This window comes from Colius striatus, chromosome 1 (genome assembly GCF_028858725.1).
Source record: "Colius striatus isolate bColStr4 chromosome 1, bColStr4.1.hap1, whole genome shotgun sequence".
Classification (NCBI taxonomy): domain Eukaryota; kingdom Metazoa; phylum Chordata; class Aves; order Coliiformes; family Coliidae; genus Colius; species Colius striatus.
This window is the reverse complement of record NC_084759.1, coordinates 130,360,419-130,383,156: the sequence shown is the minus strand read 5'-3', so window position 1 is coordinate 130,383,156 and position 22,738 is coordinate 130,360,419. Positions and strand designations below refer to the sequence as shown.

General features: G+C 39.8%; 1 protein-coding gene across 4 annotated transcripts in view; it reads right to left on the bottom strand.

Moving 5' to 3' along the window:
* FAR2 (fatty acyl-CoA reductase 2) overlaps positions 1-1,817 on the bottom strand; it is a 158,121-nt gene extending 156,304 nt beyond the window's left edge. For 2 of the 4 annotated variants that reach the window (XM_062007327.1, XM_062007335.1), the window contains exon 1: positions 1,715-1,817. The gene's annotated coding sequence lies outside the window, so the exon portion shown is untranslated. Of the gene's footprint in view, positions 1-1,047; positions 1,131-1,503; positions 1,551-1,714 lie in introns of those variants that run through there. The other 2 variants (XM_062007308.1, XM_062007300.1) reach the window with 2 other exon arrangements.
* Between the last annotated feature and the right edge of the window lie 20,921 nt (positions 1,818-22,738).

Here is a 22,738-nt window from a genome sequence, read left to right as displayed (position 1 = left end):
ACAATGACCTTCACATATAGCAAAATCTCGGTCTAAACAAAGATGCAAAACTAGTCTTCTGATTGAATTTATAGTGCAATATTTCTGAGTGAAGCAACTCCCATTTAGTTTTACTGCTTCCCACTGCAAGTTAATGGTCTGTCATTCGTTATATGTCTCTCTAGTTATGTCCTTAGTTATACTCTGAGGGAAATATGTAAAAGAAAAATGTACTGAGTAACAACATTACTGTAAAGGGCCATATAAGACAAGGTCATACATTTCTAGTTTCTAGAAAACCAAGGATATTATCACAGGACACTGTGGCAAATTTGAGTTAAATCTTTGCAGTGCCATGTGAGCGGGTGGGCAGCAGGAGTATCATGAGGTGATTTCACAATCCAGTATCATCCAATGATTTCATAATCCAGACAGAAAAGAGCACCAAGCCACAGATTAAGGAGCCTTCCTCATACGATTAAAAAGTCTGTATCAGTCTAACGCTACACCTCTTTTTAAATGGGCCTAATAGGAGGTAAAAGAAGGAGGTAATCGTCCAGTAAAATTAGATTAGGGCTGGGTTTTTTTTGGTTTTGTGTTTGTTTTTTGTAGCATCGCACTGAAGATTACCCCTTCTCAGAGCAAACCTTGCTGTGAAACAGGGTAGGAGCCGCTCACCACATCCCGTCCTCGTTTGCAGGGTTACACCTCTCCTTGAACTCTCCCAAGGAGAAGCCGAAGCACCGGCTGAGCTGCGGCTGCCCTGCCCTCGGGACACCGCCCAGCACCGGGGTCCGGCTCGGCCTCGCACGGTTACCCGCTATCCCGGGTCGGAGCTTGCCCCCGGGCCGTGGTAATTTGCCTGGCACGACCCGACCCGACCCGGCCCGGCGGAGCCACCCGCCACGGCGGCAGCCGCGGGTGCAGCAGCCGCTGCGACCCCGCCGCCCTCGGCCGCTTCCTCGTGTCCCAGCCATCTACAAAGCGTCGCCTCCTCCTCCTCTCCCTCATCCCGATTTTTTTTTTCCCTTGTTGCTTCTCCCTCAATGTCCCCCAGCGGGTTGTTACCTTCAATTACCGCTTTTTCGACCAATTCCTGTCTCCAAACCGCTGCCCCCACCTTCCCTCGCGCACAAGCAACTCGCGGCAAAGGAGGACGTAAAAAAGAAAAAAAAAAATTTACGAACCTCTCTTTCCCCTCTGAGTCTGATACTATATATCCGGCCGGGGGAGGGAGGAGCAGCGCCTCTGCTCTGCCTTCCCCTCTGCCACCGCTCGCAACGAGTGGCTGCGGCCGCGCGTACCGAGGGAGGAGGCGGTTGTCTGCCTGGGGATGCGGACCAGCTCAGGCCGCCCGCGCTGGCTGCTTCGGCGCGGCCGAGCTTCGGCGAAACGGTAAACGGCGTGGCTCTGCAGTCGGAGCCGCCAGGCACTCTGGAGGTGCGGCAGCAGAGAGGGGCCATTTCTCCGCAAGACTCAGCCTCGTGTCCCCCGCCCTCCCCGCCTCGGGCCGCTCCTTCTCACCCCGTCCCCGCCGCTGCCGTTATCGCCCAGGAGCAGCGAGGCAAAGCCATGTCCCGCCGCCCCCTCCCCGCACTGCCTGCCTCCGCCGCTCACTGTGTTAGCCGTGCCGCAGGGTACCCGCGCACGCTGCAGCAGCCCTCGGAGGAAGTCGGAAGGAAGAGCAGGGGAGAAAAGGCTTCTTCCCTCTCTCCGGGAGGGATCTTCCTCTTACCGAGGTGGTGAGGCTCCTCTGCCGGCGCGGCCGCCTCCGGGCTCCCCGGGGCGCAGGGGGCGAGCAACTGCGGCGGCTCCTCAGCGCCTCCCCGAGCCCCTTTGCTGCCCGCGCCCGCGTCCGCGCCCGCCCCGCCCGCCACAGGGAGCGACAGCGCCGGCTGCCAGCGGGCGAGAGGCAGCCGGAGGCTGCAGGAGGAGGGCTGGGCAGCAGCCTCTGCCTGCGGGAGACAGGAGGAGGCCGGAGAGAAGGAACGGGACGCCGAAAGCTTTCTAAACCCACGACGAAGGGGCAGGGCAAGTGGTCTCTCGGGTCTTCTCCAAGGTTATTACACCTCTATCTCTCTTCAGCTTAAAGCAGAATTTACCTCTCTGTTTAAAATTATCAGGAGGAATGTTGTTAACAGAAACAAGCATTACAAAATCAGCATCTTAAGTTGATTACCCAATTTGTCTTTCAGGCATAAGGAAAAAACCTGAAATATGTAGCGTACCTACCTACTTTTGCCATGAATATAAATTTTCTCACTTTGGCTACAGAAGATATACCCTTAGAGCTTTTCAGAACAACATGAGAATCAGCAAGCAGTGGTCCTTTTATGTCTTTTTATTACACTTACAATATGCACAAGTATTAATAAATTTTACACGCTTGTGGTCATCTAATTACTGTCTTTGATTTATTAGCGGTGAAAAAAGGCCAGCCCTCGAGAGGCTGGGTAAGATGCTCACTGATGACAATCAGTATCAGAACTGTCAGCAGAACTCTGCACACAAGGGGATTAGGTACTAGATCCATAGTTGCAGTTCTCCAGTCTCTAGCTCCTGAGAAGCTTAAAGGCTACAGGTGCCTGCCATTTCCACACAAGGAGATGGGATGTAGAGTACATTGATTTCATCATTTGAATAGGTAGAAGAAAAAGTACTGCCTTCACAAATAACTAGATGCTTTCTCAGTGGACTGGAGTGCTCAACAGGAGAGTGAAAGCTCTGACTTCAATTTCTTTCTTTCTTTTTTTCTTTTAACAAGGAAAAACAACCTGCAGCTTCTTTTACAATTGGACTCAATGACCTTAAGGGTCTTTTCCAGCCTAAATGATTCTATGATTCTAGCAAAGATGTTTCAGATTAATTCACTCAAAATGTAGCAGGAGGGAACTGGCAAGGAAAGAAACCACAGGAAGCGGTTCTTACTCAAGGAAGTCTCAGATGTTTGCAGAGAGTGACTGATGGTTGCTGGGATAATTCTGACTAAATGGCATTTTGGTTGTCTGCATCTCAGAAGTGTTCTTTAACATAAGCATCTGCCTTGGTAGACTGGCCAGGCCTCCATCTCATTGGAAAAAAGTCATACCTAAACTACCAGCTGAAGGCATCTACTTGGCACCAAAATGGGGAACAGGAAAACAAAGATGTGAATTAATAGAATAGGCAGTCAGGACTGGTTTTGTTCAAAGATCATGACCTTGCAGTCTGAAAAATAACCTGAAGGAAGGTTTCTGTGAGGCACAGATTGAGAGAGAACTGTAGCTAGCATTATCTTTCAGAGCATTGAATAGAGAGCTTGATAAGCATCAATTCTTGCAGAAACTGTTTCAAGAGACATTGCATGGGAGACAAAGTGTATTCAAGTCCATGAATCTCTAGAAATTTCTTTGTGAGGTTTCAGAAAAGCAAGAGGACTTGAAGAACAGTTCCCAGCTAAGAGCTAGTTGAGGCATTAAATGGATAATGTGTCAGAGACAGTTCATGATAGCTTCCCAGAAATCTCTAGAAAAAAAAGTTGAGGGGATAATTTTGTTAAGGAGACAAAGAAACAAGAAAGAATCATTAAAACAGTGCCAACCTGAGAAAGCTACACTTTGAACTGATGAACCAAAGGTAGTAATGCATCTCTCAATGTGTCATGAGCTGGAGGAAATCTAGCAGCTTGGCAAAAAAAACCCCAAACAAACAAAAAAACCAAACCATTTAGCTAGTCAAAGCAGTACAGCACAAATGCTTAAAAGGAGTAAAAAATATAAACTCCCCAGAGTACTCTGTCCTCAGGGAAAAATGAGAGAGATTAGCCTTCCTTGTTCCTTCTTGAGTCTCTTATTACTGTCATTAATTACAGTGACTGAGCTGGACCTGTTGCCAGCATGGGAGATTTTTGCATATCACAAGGATGAGGCATGAGTTTGAAACCAACCTTGCTGGAGATTTTATACACCTGAACTTTTGTACAATGCAGTACAAGGAAGACTTAAGAGTAGGAAAGATAAATTTTACATCAAACTAGCACTAAATGATTTGATGTAAAACTGCTTTAAGGGAAGTTTTTTGAAGAGGGTTCATGAAGCCAGTGTTGGAAGAGTCAGAACAGCGCTTCTCTCCTTTGATAGCATACCCTAACTCTACAACAATGGATTACCAAGGGGCAGAAGATCAGGATGAGAGAGATGAATGTTTGAAACACATAACTGAGTAACTTTGGGACAGATTAGCCTCAATACAAAATCCTTCATCTTTTACGGGTGATGAACTTTACAGGAAACTTTACAATGTAAAGAAGTATAAACTACTTTTCTTCCCAAGTTCAGCTACATGAGGGTATGAAGGCAGTTCCTCAGTTCAGACAAAATCTTCTCTAGCTCTTGGATTTAGCTGTGGACCATACAGTGCTCAAATTTCACATCCTGTGTGAAGCATCCTTCACACTTTCTCCGAGAAAATGTAAAAAAGACATTGTGATAACATTTCTGGTTTTATGCTTGCTTGAGAAAGGAAACTTTATCAGGGTAATTAATATGTTTGCATTTGCAAGGAATGATTCATAATATTTTAAGGAAATTATTTTCCTAAGAGCAATTCGGTACTTAATTTTGTGGCCCCTCTTGTTCAAAGGACTGACTCATTGAGCAGCATCGGACTTAAACATTGAGTACCATTTTGAAAATGCCCTTTAAAAGAATTCTGCATCAGTCTTTCCCTTGTGCTTCCATCAAGGTAAGATTTAATGCCACTTTCCTCTCTCACATCAAAATGATTTTCTTCAAAGTCTCTGGGTAAAATAGAATGTGGAGAATACCTCAGAGATAGAGGCATGCCTAGCCACTGCTCCTGAAGTGTCTCCAGTAGTGGCGGGGAGTCTGTTTCCTTTTTAGACCATAACTTACCTGATGCTATTTGATACATCTCTGCTGATTTCCTTTTACTGTCATAACAGAGAGAGAAGAAAGATGTTTGCAGTATAAAAACACAATTTACAGTGACTGGTGCTGCTGTCATAATCACACAGTTACTGAAGCAAGACTATCTCCTGCAGGAGCATCCAGGAGATGCTAAGCTCAATGCACATGTGCAGTCCCACGATTGAGCTTCCCCATTGAGCTTTCCCAGCTACATGAAGATTATCTTTTTTAACCAAATGCTTAAAAAGATATGTGTAAAATATTTATTTAAAACTCCATTTTCTAGTCAGGATTGGTATAAATCACAAAGTTTATTACTTGCTTAGAAAACTACAGCATCTGTAGTAGCACTGTCTTATTTTGAGATTGTATTTCTGACTAAAGAACCCCAAGGGAGTACATCAAGAACCCACATAGGATTATTCCTTTTGCACTATCCAGATGCTGATCAGCTTGAGATGCAATAATAAACTGTCCTAAGTCTTGTGAGAATGTATAGAAAGCAAATGTTATATGCTTTTTTAGGGTAAGATGGACAAGGATGAACAGCACAAGAATGGTACTGAGTCAAAAGATCTGCAGTTTCCTCTGAAGAGGACTGCAAGTACTTTGATACACTGGGAAACTCAGGCTATGGATTCTTAAAACTCACTTTTGAGCATCAATTTTTTGTTTTGTTTTCAAGGATAAGTTTTCTTCCTTCACAGACATCAATGTTTCCCTGAATTCTTGACAGTGAGAGCAATCCTATCTTTGTGAGGTACTTGGAGCAAAGCAATAATTTTCCATTAACCGTCAAGAGAGGAAAAGAAATGTAACAGAAGCAACCAAAATTCATCAACCTTGGATTTTGCCCCAGAAATTTCTACCTGTAGAATAAAAAAGTTGCAGCTTGACTTAGGATATTTGTGTTGCTTCAAGGCTGAAATTGCCCTGTTACCACTGCAACACAGTAAGGGAACTTCTGAGAGAAGCTGATTTTAGTAACATATAATCCATCACTTGTCTTTTACTTTCATTTTGATAATATACTGCTTATTCAGATGAACATTCTGAACCGCAGCTAACAGGATCACCTTCTCAAAGTGCACGTTATAAAACAAGACTGCAGAACAGCACAGAGATAGTTTAACTGTCATGAAAAAACTAATTGTGGGTGGAGGCCCATGGGAGTAATAACTTTAAAAAAATCATATTCGATAACCATTAAGTTTATTATAAGCCCTGTGTGATGATGCCAGAAAATCATATCTGTCTTAAAATAATTTTAACCATCCACTCACTCCTACTTATTGCTACCCAGCTTCATTGATCTGAGGGACTGGATTGAAATTTCTTTTACATAAGAAATTTATTTATTTAACATTTATGTAGCAATCAAATGTTAAATGAACACTTGTTATCTCTATGGCTTCCAGTACACAGTTCTGATTTCTCTGACGCAGCAAATTAGCTTGCCCTCTAATCTTTTCTCCAATATGGTTGTTACTCTGGATTAGGAAAGGGTGTGTTTTTGGCAACTTCTGTAAGACCTGTGGTTACAATGTGGCCAATGTGCACACACACATTACACAAAACTGTCATCCAAACAGTTTATAGAGTGCTCTTAGTACCATTTTTATTAGGTCAGAGTCATGGTCTGTGTTGCTGGGTGGTGCCACAACTGAAGCAAAATGAAGGAAAGCTTGTTCACTTGAGTTTCTGCTTTGTTGACATTGGTGTGAGAGGCTGGAAACACCCTCACACAGTGGCTTACACAGAGTTTTCAGTGTGGTCTTCTTTCAAGGCTGCGGGGACTTCTATCAACTTGTCCTGACACTAACACTCTTTGAGTTGTGCTCAAGTTCTGCTGATGCGATAGTAGTAACACAGATGCACGGCCCCTCTTTCCTACTCACATTAAGCCAGGATATGTCAGCTAATCTTCAAAGTTCACACAGCTATCACTATACCACAACTATTAACCCATCACTACAGCCCACCTCACCTTTATATTTGGACTCAATGATCTGAAAGGTCTTTTACAAACTAAATTATTCTATGATTCTATAATACACATCAAGTGAGTGAAGCAAACTGAAAGATAATGGAAGGTGTGATTTTTTTAATAATCTTTTTGACAAATCCTAAAATTCGTATTAATGGAGTAAAAAAGATTTGAAAAGTAGTAACTGAGTCAAACTCCAAACATAATTGCCACATATTACAAATGTGTGAGTTCCGCAGAATGATTTTGATACTGATATAAATTTAGCTTTTAAAAGGGAATTAATTAATGTAAGTAATGTTGCTTTTATTTTCTTAATACAAGGAATCCACTTTTTTGCAGTTTCACTTTTTTTTAATGATAATTTATTAGCCTTCACCTAAGGCACAGATGAAGATTAGGGACTCTGAGAAGAAACTTAAAAATGAAACCTACATTAATGTTTAAAAGTAAGAAGAGGATATTAACTGCTCTTGTCACCTGTCAGCTGTATTGAATTTAATTCAGAACTGGCATTTAAGATGAAGGAAAAATATAGCTATGCAATGGAAAGCTGCCAAGAGACTTTGGACAGGTTGATTTCTTAACTAACAGTAATCTAACCCACTTCTTCATGTTGCCGTAGTATCTGAGTAGGTAGAGATGATGTCAAGTTGTTGAGTACAAATATTTTATAAAACAATATTGATTTTTAAAAAGAATCCTACTAGTACAAGAACTGCAGTGCATAGAAGTTTAAAGGCTAAGTGATTTCAAGGAAATCAGAAGTTTGAGAAGTTCAGACTAGCATACTATGATCTATTTCTACCAGCCACACTACTTCTGATCCAAGCCAGGATGCTATTGGCCTTCTTGGCCACCTGGGCACGCTGCTGTCTCATCTTCAGCTGGCTGTCAACCAACATCCCTAGTTCCTTTTCCTCAGGACAGCTTTCCAGCCACTCTGCACCAAGCCTGTAGTGTTGCATGGGGTTGTTGTGGCCCAAGTGCAGGACCCAGAACCTGATGTTTAGATTGGCACTGTTGAGACTGCACCTCAAATACTGTGTTCAGTTTTGGACTCTTAATTGCAAGAAAGGCATTGAGTACTGGAGCATGTTTGAAGAAGGGCAATGAAGGTGGTGAAGGATCTGGAGGACAAGTCTTATGAGGTGCAATTGAGGGAACTGGGCTTTTTTAGTCTGGAGAAAAGGATACTGAGGGGAATCCTTTTGCTCACTACAACTACCTGAAAGAAGACCGTGACAAGGTGAGAGTCAGTCTTTTCTCCCAAGTAACAAGTGATAGGACAAAAGGAAATGGCCTCAGGTTGCACCAGGGAAAGTTTAGATTGGATACTAGGAAAAATTTCTGCACCAAAAGAAATTGTTCCAATTGTTGGGCATTGGAACAGGTTGCCCAGGGAAGTGGCTGAGTCACTAACCCTTGAGATATTTAAAAGACATGTAGATGTAGCTAATAAGGACATGGTTTAGTGGTGAGTTTGGCCATGTTAGATTTATGGTTGGACTCAATGATCTTAGGGAGCTTTTCCAACCTAAATGTTTCTGTGATTTTACAATTGACTTCTGTTTTTAACTAATTCAGTGTCAGTTCACTAAATCAGTATACTGAATAAGCAGCCACAAAAAGTCATAGCACTGAAAAAGTTAAGTACATCATGTTGTCAAGTGAAATTATGCTTAAACAACTCTCTGTGCATATCTAAAGTATCTTACATTACAAAACATCAAGGTGCTTCGCATGAAGTGCTTGATATCTGCCAGAAATAGATGCCTTGCCACCTGAACTTATATCCTGCGTTTTTAACCATGGACCTTGCAATGTTTGTAATGTAATCTTTCAACTTTTTAGTAAGAGTCCAAAGGTAGAATTAATTTCTTTCTGATTGGCTGATCTATACATCTCCAGATGACAGACGTGTTAGAAATTTTCTACTATAGCATATTTTTTATTATTTCCTTGAATTATGTTGATCTGAAATAGTATGATCTGGAAATAAGATTAATATTGCACAGAAATTGCTTACAAAATGCCAATATTTCCTGTGTTTCAGAAATGAAACTGAGCTTCTGAAACCTTACAGAAATCAAGCCAAAAATCAGTCATGGGGTAAGAATTTACAAGTTTTCTTTCATTATATTGGATTTTCCCATCCCTGAATACAACTGAATGCATGTTACAGGAATAAAGTTACTATGAGAGGACACCTAGTGGTATTTTGCAGAAAGTCAGAGACATACACTAGATTTTCTGAAGACACTCAATTCTTTATGTATATGAGAGAATGCTAATCATTATTCCCTACTGAGATCTGGAGTATGATAAGGAGTGCTAGATATTCCTGAAGAATCCTTGAGAAAGTGTCAGATACTTTGGCAACTAAGCTTAAGAAAGCACAATGCCAGTTTATTCATATTTTGACAAGGATAGCTTTGGCTGTGATGGAGTCATCACCCAATTCACCACAGTGACATCTAAATAAGTGAGATATATGAAAAACCCAGAGAAGGTTGTAAAGCAAGCCAAGATCCAGATGCAACAGCACAAACAAGTAGATTGTAGTCCATTGAAACTGTGAGGTTTAGCACGTTTACTGATCATTGTGGTGCTTGTCAGGCTGTACCACTTAAACTGCACAGGAGTGGCCACAAGAGGTTTCTGAATATGTAGATCTGGAACAAGCCTTAACACTTAGAAATGTAAAAAAATCCAAGCAAAGTAAACCAAAAAAAAGAAGTCCAAACTGCATGAATGATTTTCTAACTGATTGCTGAGAACACCCACCCCATCCTTCCTACAAAAAAAGAAGTTGTTTGTACACGTGCAAAAGAATGAAAGCTTAAGAGGAGGGTAAATATGCTTGTCTGTCATCATACAGAAAGATAGAAAGAGGAAATTAACTTTCAGAAATTACAGATAATAAGTGTAGAAAGCAAAGAAGTCAACAAAGTGATAAACATGCACTGTGTTCATTATTAATGAGGTTAAAAGAAAGACAAGGGAAAAGTATATTTGAAATTGTTTTCAGAAATGTGATTGTTGATTGCAGCTCTTTTGAATTTAGAATTCCTTATATAGTGAATTCTGCAATTTAATTTTCATCAATCCGGGATTTTTTTTAGGATTACTTTTCCTACATTTGCAGGATTACTTTTCTGAATCAAGATAGGTAAAAAGATCAGATTTCATAGCAAAAATGGATTTATACATGAAATTTTTGGGGAAATGTGGTACTTGAGTTGAATTATTATGTTATGTTCAAGGTGATGTTTGGGGGAAGAAATCACCAAGAACACTAGAAAATGCTGTTTATTTGGGAAGTAGGAAAGGCAAAGGCTTATTGATGCACAGGTGTACTTTGGTAAAACAAGGGTATTACCGATTTTTACTGCAGTAACAGACAGAGACCTCTGTCTGTTACTGTTAATGGGTCAAGGCTTTACTGGGTGAGGTACTGGACAAAGCAAGACAAGGGTCTTTTCCCCACCAAGCTCATAGTCCACTGGAAGACAGTCTACAGCAGTAAAATCGTGAACTGAATTGCAAGCATGGGGCATGGTGATATGTACTGAGTTTGTAGCATTGAAGTTATATGACATTTTATGGATGTATATGGCAAGGTTTTGGTAGCATCGGGTCTGCAGGTGGCCTCTGCAAGAAGAGATATGCGACTATTCCATGCCAGACAAAACCTGTTCCAACTGACCCCAACGGACTGTGACCATAAATGGACACAGCGTTAATCACAGAATCACAGAATGGTAGGGATTGGAAGGGACCTCTAAAGATCATCTAGTCCACCCACCCTGCTCAAGCAAGTCCATCTAGATCAGGTCACACAGGAACACATCCAGGTGGGTTTTGGACACCTCCAGAGAAGAAGACTCCACAATCTCCCCTTATCTAGCCAGCTAGATATGCTCTCATAGAAGGCTACCAAGTTAGTCAAGCAATATTTCCCCTTGGTGAATCTGTGTTGAGTCTCCCTGATAACCATCTTTGAATAATGTGATACCTGCCTGTGATGCACAGCTGTGCTTGTGTCAGATTGTCTGTTGTCATTTACCTATCCCCAGCCTGAGCTTAGATACCTTGCTCTTCCCCACAAGATGAGAGCATCCTTTCCCTTACCAGGCTCTAGGCCAATCCATATAGCTTATGCTTCAGACTGCCTATCCTTCAGTAGGGGTGGTAATAAGAACTTAACTTTCTCTTGCCTCAACTCAACGCTCATCTCTAGCCACACTTTGTGAGAGCATGGCCTATACTACACTGTTGCTTCTCTCACCTCAGTAAGCATACATCTCTGTGGGACCTCTTCCAAAAAGCATATGTAAAGCTACTCTTCACTGTGCTTCCCTATATTAGATCATGTCAGATACGTATGCCTCATCTCATTGTGTTTTAGATCCAAGGTGAGTGCTTCTGTAAATCTCCCCATGCCTAAACATACATATCCTGTTGGACAACCTCACTTTGCTGCTTTTGAGAGAGGGAAGACAAGCTTACCTTGTTTTGTTGGAAATCCCCTTACCACAGAAGAAGTCTGACTGAGGAAAGGCCTCTCTTTTGGGTATTTTGAATAGAGTTAGAAAGTGGTCCAGCATCACAGCCCAGAAAACCTGTCCTGGCATTTGTCACTGGGGCAAAGGTTTCTTTTTTTGAGAGTCAAGCTTAACATTTGCAAGAGATGCTACTGCTTCATTTAAAGTATATAAATATCAATTATTCAAGGTAACACAGTGTCTCTGATAGGTTTTTATAGCATTATAATATATATAAAAGTTGTCAGGAGGATTTCAGGTAACATTTTCTACTACCTTTCAAAATTTTAAAAAATTTTAAAGATTTTGAGTCTAAACATGCTTCTAAAATAATTTAATAATAATTTCAATATCGGGTTTAACACTAAACATCCAACAGCTGAAAATGGCAGTGAGTAGGTTCCAGTTGTGAAATAGCTGATGTTTTGAAAGGCAGCATCCAAGGGAGTTTTGTTCTGCCTAATGGCCAAAGAAAAGGTTTTAACAGATAAATATGTAAGCCCAAATTTAACAGGAATCAAGATACCGATACAGATTTAGTCTGGGGGTAGGGGAGCCTGAAGAGACCCACAGAAGATGTTAGACCCTACTTGGGCTGGCTGAGGGAATTTTGCATTATCTTACATGGGCAGAGCAACCCATCTCTGTCTACTCCTTCTTCTTCATATAACAGCTAGGTTTAGCTTTGCAATATATGGCTGAGAAGTTGCCTCCCTTAAAATCTGCAATGCAAAAAGCCCAACACTCTCCTTCCTGAAGGTACAGATGCAAAAAAAGAGCTTTAAAAGAAATAAGAGGAAACAATTGCCTGCCCTTCAGAAGGAAAATGCATTGCATGATTCAGCTTTCCTGTTTAGTTGCTGAGAGCAGTTTGGGTCTGAAGGCAGCAGTGCTGAGGTGTTGACCAAAAGAAAAAGATGTTTCTGAGCAGCCCTGCACACCACAGACTTAAAGCTTTTTTTTGTAACAGTGAAGAGCAGGAGATACGAGTCTTCAGGATATGTGCAAATATCCTATATTTATTGGACATCCAAACTACTAAAAAAAAAATTATTTGCATACTTGTCATCATTAGGCAGAAAGGAAGGGAAGTCCTATTGAAGGCAGGATGACAGCTTTCCATCTCGAGAGGAAATTCACTTGGCAACAGTAGCCTCTCTTTTCCCAGACTACTCACAGTCCTCCTTCCTCACAGTTGTCTGGCATGGGCTTGGAAACATCATGTCATCATTATTCACTGTATTTCTAGTATGACATTTTCTTCAGCAGGATTTCATATGGTTTCTATGGCATTTTGTTATTTATTTTATGAATGCTAATAAGATTTTTCTTAAAAGGATCTGAGGAAAAAAAAGAAACTGAGCTTCTGAGGTAAACAGGAAAGAAAAAAATAGAAAAAAATAAAGAAAACTATCTCTAGACTTTATATTAAAAAATTTTAGATTCATCTGAGTGAAACTAGTATACTAAAAGATTCTGCTAGCACCTTGCACTCTAAATGTTATTATGGAAGAGTAGGGAATTAGTATCATATTGACAATGTAAGAAATATGAGTAACTGAGAGAAGAGTTGTTAAAATGTTTAAAATTATGTTTTTTCAGTCACACTACTTTCAAGATTGAATTCATATGCATGAAATTATACCACCACTAAACTTCACTATTGCTTCAGTAAAAATGTTGAGGGTTCAGAGTACATCTGTGAAACACTGCATTCCAAGGAGAAAGGGAAGGAAAATCTAACATAATGCTCCTGGGACTTCTGAGGGAAGGAAAGAGAGCATTCCTGCCATGACTTCAAACTGTAGTGAAAATATATGCCTTCTATATTCATCACTACATAGTTCAAGGACATATAAAAAGGAAATCTAAAACTTTCTGGATGTAAACCAGTACTTTTTATCATACTACAGAAAAGCAAAAGTGTAAATATGCAACAGTAATTTGCAAGTATACATCAGGTAATCATATAATACAGCATTGAAAAATGTTTAGTAAGGATTCTGCTGGTGTCAGGTCACTGAGGGAGATACACTTCTCAAGCTTTCTTCTGTTTCCAAAGCAACAGTACTTACATTTCTCTCGTAATGTGCTGTCACTGTCTGGGTCTGCAAAGTAATACTATCTTTTTCCTGTGATGAAAATAAGCCTTTGGGGTTAGCATGCTCACATAATGAATTACTTCTAATATATCTTGTCTGTTAGCCAGACCTTTGATCATTATTGAGCACAGAAGAACAACTTTTTATATGGTGAGTGGGGAGGCAAAGTTTCTAGTTAGTTTTCTTTGACTGTTGTACATTTACTATGATCTCTTTGCTTTGTTTTATTTAAATATCAGTTTCTCCCTCTGGAAAAATAAGATATAAAAATACATCAGCCTCATAAATGTGGCAGCAACATTAATCAATATGCTTTTACAAAAATCCTCAAATGGAAGATGAAAGGAGTTTTGGAAATTACATATGATAGGAAAATGGATAAGGGTGTCTTTATAAATAAAGAAGTAAACAGTGTAGCTTAGCAGGCCTTATCTGAGCTTTGCAATAAGGTGATTTAGCAGGCCTCGTTTAGGCTTTGCAGAACTATACAATGACAGGAAGTGGCAGAAATTTGCAAAGCCGTACATTGTGGCAGATTGAAGACCTACTCACCATCTGTGGCCAGGTGAGACAAACGTCAGCAAAGCAGATACTTTTGACCTCTGCTGTTCTTGATGTTAATAACCGTGTTTAATAGGTTTATACATACTAACTTCTCTGCACTAAGCGGCATAAAGTTGGAGATAATGAGATATACAACATGTTATGTGAAGGTGGTACATATTAGAGCAAACATGGAATAGGCACATTGGGAACGTCTAAATGCTCTGAGTACCTCAGGCAATGGGGAAAAGAGGAGAGTCTCAGGTGGTCAGGTAGGAGGCTGTGGGCTCCAGCCAGTTGAGAGACCCCACAAGGGAACTCCTCAGTGGACTCTCCCTTTATTCAAATAAGATTTACAGGACTCCTCTGTGTCAGTTGTGAACATCGACCTCTGGTCAAGAGATTTTTCTGAACATGTACTTCCAGAAACTTTTTTTGCCTACCATTTCCAAATCTGTTGCTCCAGATTTTAAGAAACTTTTTTTTTTTTTTTCCTAAAAATAGTCTTGATATATGAACATCATCCCCAAAACTTTTTTTCTTAGCTGTGTTTACTAAAGCCTTAGCACTTTGGGAATGATGTAAAAATATACATGAAAACCTGCAGATATTTTTCTGACATGTACTCTTCCTGACAAACAAAAACTGTGAACCTTTACAAGTGTATTAGCTAGAACTGTACAGCTAGGTACAAGTCTATGTGGATTTAAAGGTCTGTTGGATCAAGATCTAAATCCTTTTTGAACACATAGGTTGCTATAACTAAGGAAGACTATGCCTGTTTTGTAAGAATAAAATCTCTGCATATACACAAACATGCAGAGTTCTAACATTTTGCAAAAATGTGAAAGACCTTGTTTACATAATTCTTTCTGAAATTCAAACTAATTTCCACAGGAGGGTGATGGAGCAGTGGAACAAGCTGCCCAGAGGGGTTATGGAGTCTTCTTCCTTGGAGGTCTTCAAGATCATTGTGGACATGTTCCTATGCGACCTGATCTACGTTGACCTGCTTCTGCAGGGGGGTTGGACTAGATGATCTCTAAAGGTCCTTTCCAACCCCTACCATTCTATGATTCTATGAATATACATATATGGATATGCGTGAACCAGCAGGGATCTAAGGAAAGCTAGGAAAAAATGATCTTATGATTTCAGTGAAAATATTAACAAAAGATAAACTTTGGACATGATTCTTTAGAACTGAGACTCTAGAATCATGCCCAGTGGTAGCTTTGTCAGCTTGAAAAAGGTGAAAGCTCAACACAGAAATCAAAAAAACTTGTCCCAAAAGCATTATCAAATGGATTAATTAAAAAGATCTGTACAAGAAAAATTGAGGCTTGAAAAAGCCTTATTGAGCACAAGATTTCCAAGTGTTTTGATAACAGGCCCCAAAAGAAAATACCAGGTAAAGATGCTGTTTCAATTCTTGCTGTGAGCTCAAGGGAACAGTTGAAAGGGCAAATTGTATACAGCACTGTCAGTGATGATGTTTAAGCATACATTTTGCCTCCAACTACCACAAATTGCATCACATTCTCTTAGTCAAATTTAGCACCTTAGGCTGGGACATTATCTGCGCTTGGGACCCTATTCTTCCAGATTCTATAAGGAAAACACTTCTCTAGATTAATATTTTATCATTTAGTTTTTTTCTGCTTGTTGCTGTGTCAGATTGCCTACAAACAACTCAGTCATTTGTATATTATAAGCAGAAAAGGGGTGAAGTAGCAGGAATAAAATATAAAAATAAAATGCATTGCTTTGTCTGACCTGCTTGAAATGACAGATTATCTGCTTGATTTAGTTCTTTTTCCCCCTTGTTCACCTAACAAATAGTTTCCTAACACTGTGTTGAACACTGTTTATTTTTACCACTAAAGCCTTGCATCCCAGTAGGTGCTGTTGGTACTACGATATGAGTTTTAAAAGCTCATGAACACAAATCTTTTTAAAGAGGGAAGATTTCTTGTGCATCGGTCCTGAATCTATTTAACTATAATGCACCTTCTCTAAACTAGAATATGTTTCCTATTATTTTCTTGAGCTGTTGTGTTTAAATAAAAGCCTTCTCATGGTCCATTTAGTTTTACTACCTCTACTCTAACCACAAGACTAAAAATAACAAAGACCTGGAAGTCATGATACCTACTTTCTGTACCCAGCTCTGCTCCACTTCTAGTGATCCCTGCTGTTTCAATTTCCTCAGCAGAAGGGAAAGGATGATAAAACTTTCATATATTTAAAGCCATTTATACTAATTTTGTGTTTATTATTAAATAAAAAAAGAAAGGTTGACTTACACTTCTTATCATATCAAATTCCACAGCAGATCTCAGGATATTTTACAGGTGTTTATTGCAGCTCTTTTGTGAGAAAAAATCCAAAAGGGATAGTATAATTGAGCTACATAATAAAAAACTCTGCAGAGATTAATTATTAGAAATGTGGATTTCTTCTTTCTGATTAATTTTTGAAATTTGGTTTTGTGGTTTTTTTTCAAATTGGGAATGAAAATTAGTTTGTGGAACTAGTTTTCCTATGGTTTTGCTTTTCAGAGCTCAGAAAATGTCATTAAAGAAAATTACTTCATGGAATTTGCCATTTTTAAAACTCCAGTTTGAAATATGAAGTATCAACTAGAGCATTATGTTTTTAAAAAGTATGATTATTGAATGATTTTTTTATAACAAGAAGAATTTAAGACCAATGGTACTGCTAATGACCTAACGATGTAAAATAAAACAGTAAAGGCTTTATAAAACATTATGGTATTTCTCTCTTAATAATGACTGAGGCATCTTCTTTTCTAAACCAAAGAATAGTATACTGGACCAGTTGTATGTGCAACACATATGTGCATGTGTTTAGAGACAGAGAAAAAAGCTAGTAAGTAGCTAGTGTGTTTAACTATCTTGTAAAGGAAAGTATTATCCCAATATCATAAAAAGATGTTGAAATAATGAAATACATCATTAAGATACAAATAATGCAAAAACCCCACCCCATGCATCAATAACAAAGCTATTTCTGGACTGAACATTGTCAATATCAGACCACTCTTTTGAAATATACACTTTTCCTCTTTTGCTCAATCCTCTTGAATCACCCCATTCATTCTTCCCTTCCACTCCTCGCTCAGAAAGTTTCCTTAGCTAGGTTGCTTGACATTGACATCCAGATTCCCATAATGACAAAATTGTCAAATATATCTTTTTAAGTAGGAAAGTAATAAGCCAAGATACCATCCAAGCCTCAGTCCTCAGCCACTAATCTCATCTCTGAAACTCTGTTCAGACTGTCTTTATGCCTTTTACCATACTGACCCTATATAGAGACAAATTTGTCACACTGAGAAAACAGCAAGGGCACCTCTAAGTACACATAGTTCAGGAAGAGTTCATATATGCTTAATATGTATTGTAAAATATTGCTAGTCAAGAAAACATCTTATCCAAGTGATGATGGTGTTCTTTGTCCAATCTAAGTAAGGACAAATGGAAGAGAAAACAAACAATTAGGAAAAGCAAAGCAGAATAACCCTCCTCTTGCTGACAATATTATTCACTAGAGTTGTTCATTTTCAGGAAAGGAGAAGGATGGAGGGGGTGGTGGGATGTGTGTGTGCATGTTAAATTTCTGTCATGTTTAGAGTGAATATATTAGAATGAATATATTATAATATTAGAATATTAGAATATATTAGAATAATAGAATATATTAGAATGATATATCTAGTCGTCTTTCCCCTCTCCCATTGAGTAGCTTCAGAAAGAGCAGACCTGTCTTACATAACTCTTCTACAGTTAATGAAAAGAGAGGCTCTTCCAGAGTCTGACACAGCACATTAATTGTCCTGAATTACATGCTTGAATAACTTCTCTCTTTTTCCCCCACCGTATAGGAATTAATATAATTCTGTATCTTCAGATACCTATAAGGGTGCTGCAAGCTCTCCATAAGAGCAGCAAGCCTTTTCACCCTATATTTTAATTCAGTTTACATGATTTTGCACCTGCAGTGAAAAAATGTTAAAGACTGCAACCAAAAGAAATTGAAAATCACTGTTCTAGATATAGCCTAAGAAGATTGTCCTTGTAGTTGTAAAGTTAGCTGCTGTGAGAAAGCCTTATGTATTCTGCAAACGTATAAGATTTTATAAAATTAATTGTCTCCCTTAGGTAATGTCCATTTTTCAGCTGGAATAATTTTCTCCCTAGTAACTGGTTATCATGGATTGGCCCAGCTAGCACAGAAGCACCACGACAGTCTCTTGATCAATGCCATTCACCTCCCTTCCTCGTTAGGATGGCAGAGGCCCCAGTAAAATGGGAGTAAAAAGATAAGCAAGGTTGTTGTGGATTGAGACAAGAGCAGGGAGTTCTCACTGCCAATTATGGCTCTGGGCAAAACAGACTCCAGCACATGTCCTCCTCTCTCTCCTCACTGACCTTGGAGTCAGCATGGTTGGTTTTCTCTCTCAAGCCACTCCATGCATCACAACCACCAACCAGAGAAGAAGAAGGGCCAGAAGAAGGAAGGAACAGGAAGAAGCCTCCTCTTCCTGCTTCTTCTTGAGAAGTGATCATGGAAGCATCTAATTGACTCAGCCCCAGAAGTGGGTCTGGCTCAGAGCTGGGGAGAATTTCAAGCATCTTCTTACAGAAGCCATTTTTACAGCCTCTTCTCCCTTACCAGCAATGGCGTCATGTCAAACCCTGACACTGGTACAGGACTGTATTTTGGATATGTGGTCCAAACAGCTTGGATAACACAGGGATGTTTTGATTTTTGCTGAGCAGTGCTTGCACAGTGTCAAGGCCTTTTATGCTTCTTACCTTACCCTGACAGTGAGGAGGCTGGGGGTCCACAAGAAAGTGGGAGGGAGCACAGCGAGGACAGTTGACCTCAACTGACCAAAGGGCTATTCCACACTGGAGGGAGTTGGCAGGTAGGGGCAGATCATTGCTTGAACACTGGTTGACAAGTGGTGAGTAATTGCACTGTGCATCGCTTGTTGGGTTATTTTTTTGTTTGTTTGTTTGTTTTTTGTTTTTTTTTTTTTTACTTGGGTTAAATTTCTCTTTACGTTGCACTTCTTTTCATCACAAGTATTATGATAAGAACAGATTATTATTGTTGTTATTCTATTTTATTTCATTTTATTTATTAAACTGCTCTTATTTCAACCTACAAGTTTTACTTCTTTTCCTGATTCTCCTCCCCATCCCACTGTTGGGGAATGACAGTGAGCAAGAATCTGCAGCATCAAGCTACATGGTCTGATCACTTACATAGCAGTTCGAGGACACTCTGTTACCAATGCTTCTCTTTATATTTTGGTTTCAGCATACTGCCCTGAGATGTCGTCTTTAGTTTTCTTCTTAAAACTTTGCTGCCATCTACTTGGCAGAGTCAATTACAGCAGCACAAAAAAGCTACCAAAACACAATAGTAATATCTAACTGACTCTTGAACAACGTGCAAAGTAACCGTACAGAATATTTTCCTGTGTTCATTTTCTTTTCTTGAACTCCTTTAATTACAGTCAAATTAATACAGCAGAACAGTGAGGTGAATATACTGCGTCTGAGTTTTGATAGTGCACGCCTCCTTTGAAACCTATGATAACTTACAGTTACTTTGTGCATTTTGGAGAGAATCTTTTCTTTCTTTTTTTTTGTTGTTTTGTTTTGTTTTGTTTTGTTGTTTATATTTTCAAAGCAAGATACACTAGGCTGCACTGAGACCTCTTTGCCTAGATTTTATCAGAGCCAGAAAGCTCAATGTTTAAACCTCCCAAACAAATTTTTGGTGAGGATATACCTCTGAGACAAATTACCTATCTCTTTGCACATGCAAAGATGCAGTTCAGTAGTATTGTAAATGCAGTAGAATATCTGCGCATGTATGAAGAGCTATTTCTGCCTAAATCTAAGGAGGATACGTTAGAGGGGTTAGTTCACCTTGTTCACCCACATAGAGGACTGTAGCCACAATGTGAAAGAGTTCACCATTCAACTCCTTCCTCCATTATGTGGCCATAAAGATGCAACTGTGAAATGCTGATGGAGGTAGAGAAAGGTGATAACAACTCCCTTAGTTTGTCTGGTTAACTCAGTCCCAGCCCAGACAGACAACTAATCTTCTTTCTCCCTCATCCATCATCAGCCCTTCTGGCTCTGACAGTTTTTGCAGTGAGGTCCAATTAAACTATTCATAACAAAATACATTAATTGAGGAAGCAAGGTCCTAATTCCCATTCCTGGGTCCATATTTGCAACACACAGGGCATATCAGAACAATGCTGCTTGGTGGCTGTGGCTTGTTCTGCGGACACCAGGGAATGGACAAATTGTAGTGTTTCAGAGTATTGATGCCAGGAAAGTACCATTCAGGACTCAATAGCCAACATGACTATTAAGCAGGTATTCTTTATTGCAGTGCTGGGCACACAGGGGATCGCTCCACCAAGTGTGTATGCCATTTAAAGCAAACCTTTCTACATTTATACAGACTAGATATGCATATTCATTACATTTCTTCATTAGTTCCACCCATTGTCCCGCCTTAGTCCACTCAGGTTACACCTTAGTCATGCCTTCTTTCAGTGGTCACCTTTGGCCTCCTGGTGTTTGTCCATATTGCAGGATGGGATTGAACCAGTCTTTCTCCAGGCTTGAGTAGTTGCTTATTCATTTGTCTCGCTCTGATTGGTCCAAGGTAAGTTCTCTTCTTGCTGGATAACAATAGGAGTTAGATGTTCTGCAATGAAGGCTTCTTGTGACTCTACAAGATTAGTGATTTCATAAAGCTTATATTTCTACAAGGTTAGCAATTTCATAAAGTGAATATTTCAAATATCTAAGAGTTACAAATGTATTCTTGCAGTTTTCTAGCTAATACCTTATGCCCTATATGATGCTTCTGTAAATTCTTTAATTCACTATGGTTGTTTTAGAAACTAAACCAAACAAAAAATCTCCAACCCCAAACAACAAAAACAACAACAAAGATATTCACGTTAGATAACTTATTAGCCAACTCATGTTAAACAACAGTGATAAGGCAACTCTTCTTTTATCTGAGGTTAGAAGCTTGAGCTGTCACAATTAATTTGATGTTCTTTATGGGCAAGAGTGATGAAAGAGGAGGTTGAGCAGCATCTTTCCTGTCATGTGGCACACAGGGTGCATCCCAACAAATTATCCCAATGGAATAGAGGAAGCTAATACACCTTTTTCAAATACACACTTTGCAGCTAACCTTTCCATAAAAATAGGTGCCTTTCAACAGGATGACAGGACTCACATCAGATAGATGGAATTTTTTAGGATTCTTAGAACTGCAGAATCTCATTCGCCCTTTAAAATGGTGTTCAGAAGATTCCTTTTTTCAACAATAGTTCTTAGCCTAAAGAACAAAAGAGAGAAGTATCAACATGCGCTGCCTGTATCACCATCACTTATTATATGCATTATTAGGAATGGATTTGATGAATTCTGTCATTATAAAGCACCAATGACAAATAGTCATTTTTTTGGATGTTTCGACTACCCAGGAACTTGAGGAGTTAATAAAATCTTTTACCAAGGGATGTAAAGTGTGCTGACCTACTTCCAACACTTTTTTTCCTAATTTTTAAAAAATAATGTAAGGACTTTCCTATTCTGAGGTCAGTAGTTGCAGTTTCTTTGTTCTCCTTTATTAGCCTGTATGTTTTGCAAGAAGACTTTTGTCATCATCAAAACCTGTTGTACCACATTGGCTAGTGATAACCTGCAATAGACTGGAGAGTTTTCCAGAAATCAGCCTTTCAGGCATCTCAGTAAGCTGTTGAATACTGCCAAGTAGCCCCACTTTTTAGCTTTCCTGATTTGAGCTTGCTACCTGCAGCATATGAGAAGCCAGATATGACCAGCTTCTTTACAGGGTTTGTGTGTGAGAAGGATGAGAGGTGGAAAGAGGGAATGACAATCTCCCACAAATAATAAAGACAGAAAAACCCCACAAAGCATCCAGAAAATGCCTCACAGAAACAAAGAAAATGAACACAGTTAATAAGCATGAATTGCCAACGACAGACAGAAAAGGAACTTTGGACGGCATATAGTCTCTGCGTAACTTGTAAAAGAAAAGGTGACATATGAGAAATAGTGTTCTGTAAGAGACGTGCTGTTTCCTCCTCGCTTCTTTTGCATCAGGTCATATTACAGGTGGCTGACTAAATATAAGGGCTGCCACTAGATCTCATTAGACCTCCATTGTTCACTGTGGGACATTTCCTTTGCCTCTGGGGTTTCCCCAGAGTCACAGGGGCTTCCGAGCACTTATCCAGAGCAGTCTTTGAAGCCCAGGGCTCTGGAAGGATGTGGCATATGCCAAGTATGAGACTTCTGGCAACTCGACACGTGCTCAGAAGTTAGGCCAGATGAGCAATTCCATCACTGAGCATACAGCCAAGTCCAGGCCAGATCCCAGAGTCTCATCATAGGTGCCTCACAGTGTCTTTTATAAGTGTCTAAGGTGGTAACTCCGTGGCTTGAGACTACCAGAAAGCCAAGAGAGTATTTTCATGTCATCACTATTTCTGAGCTGGAGAGAGGCTGGAAAAAAAGCCACAAGAGAATCCTGATCTACAGCAATTTTGGGGCACGGAGAATAGAGGTC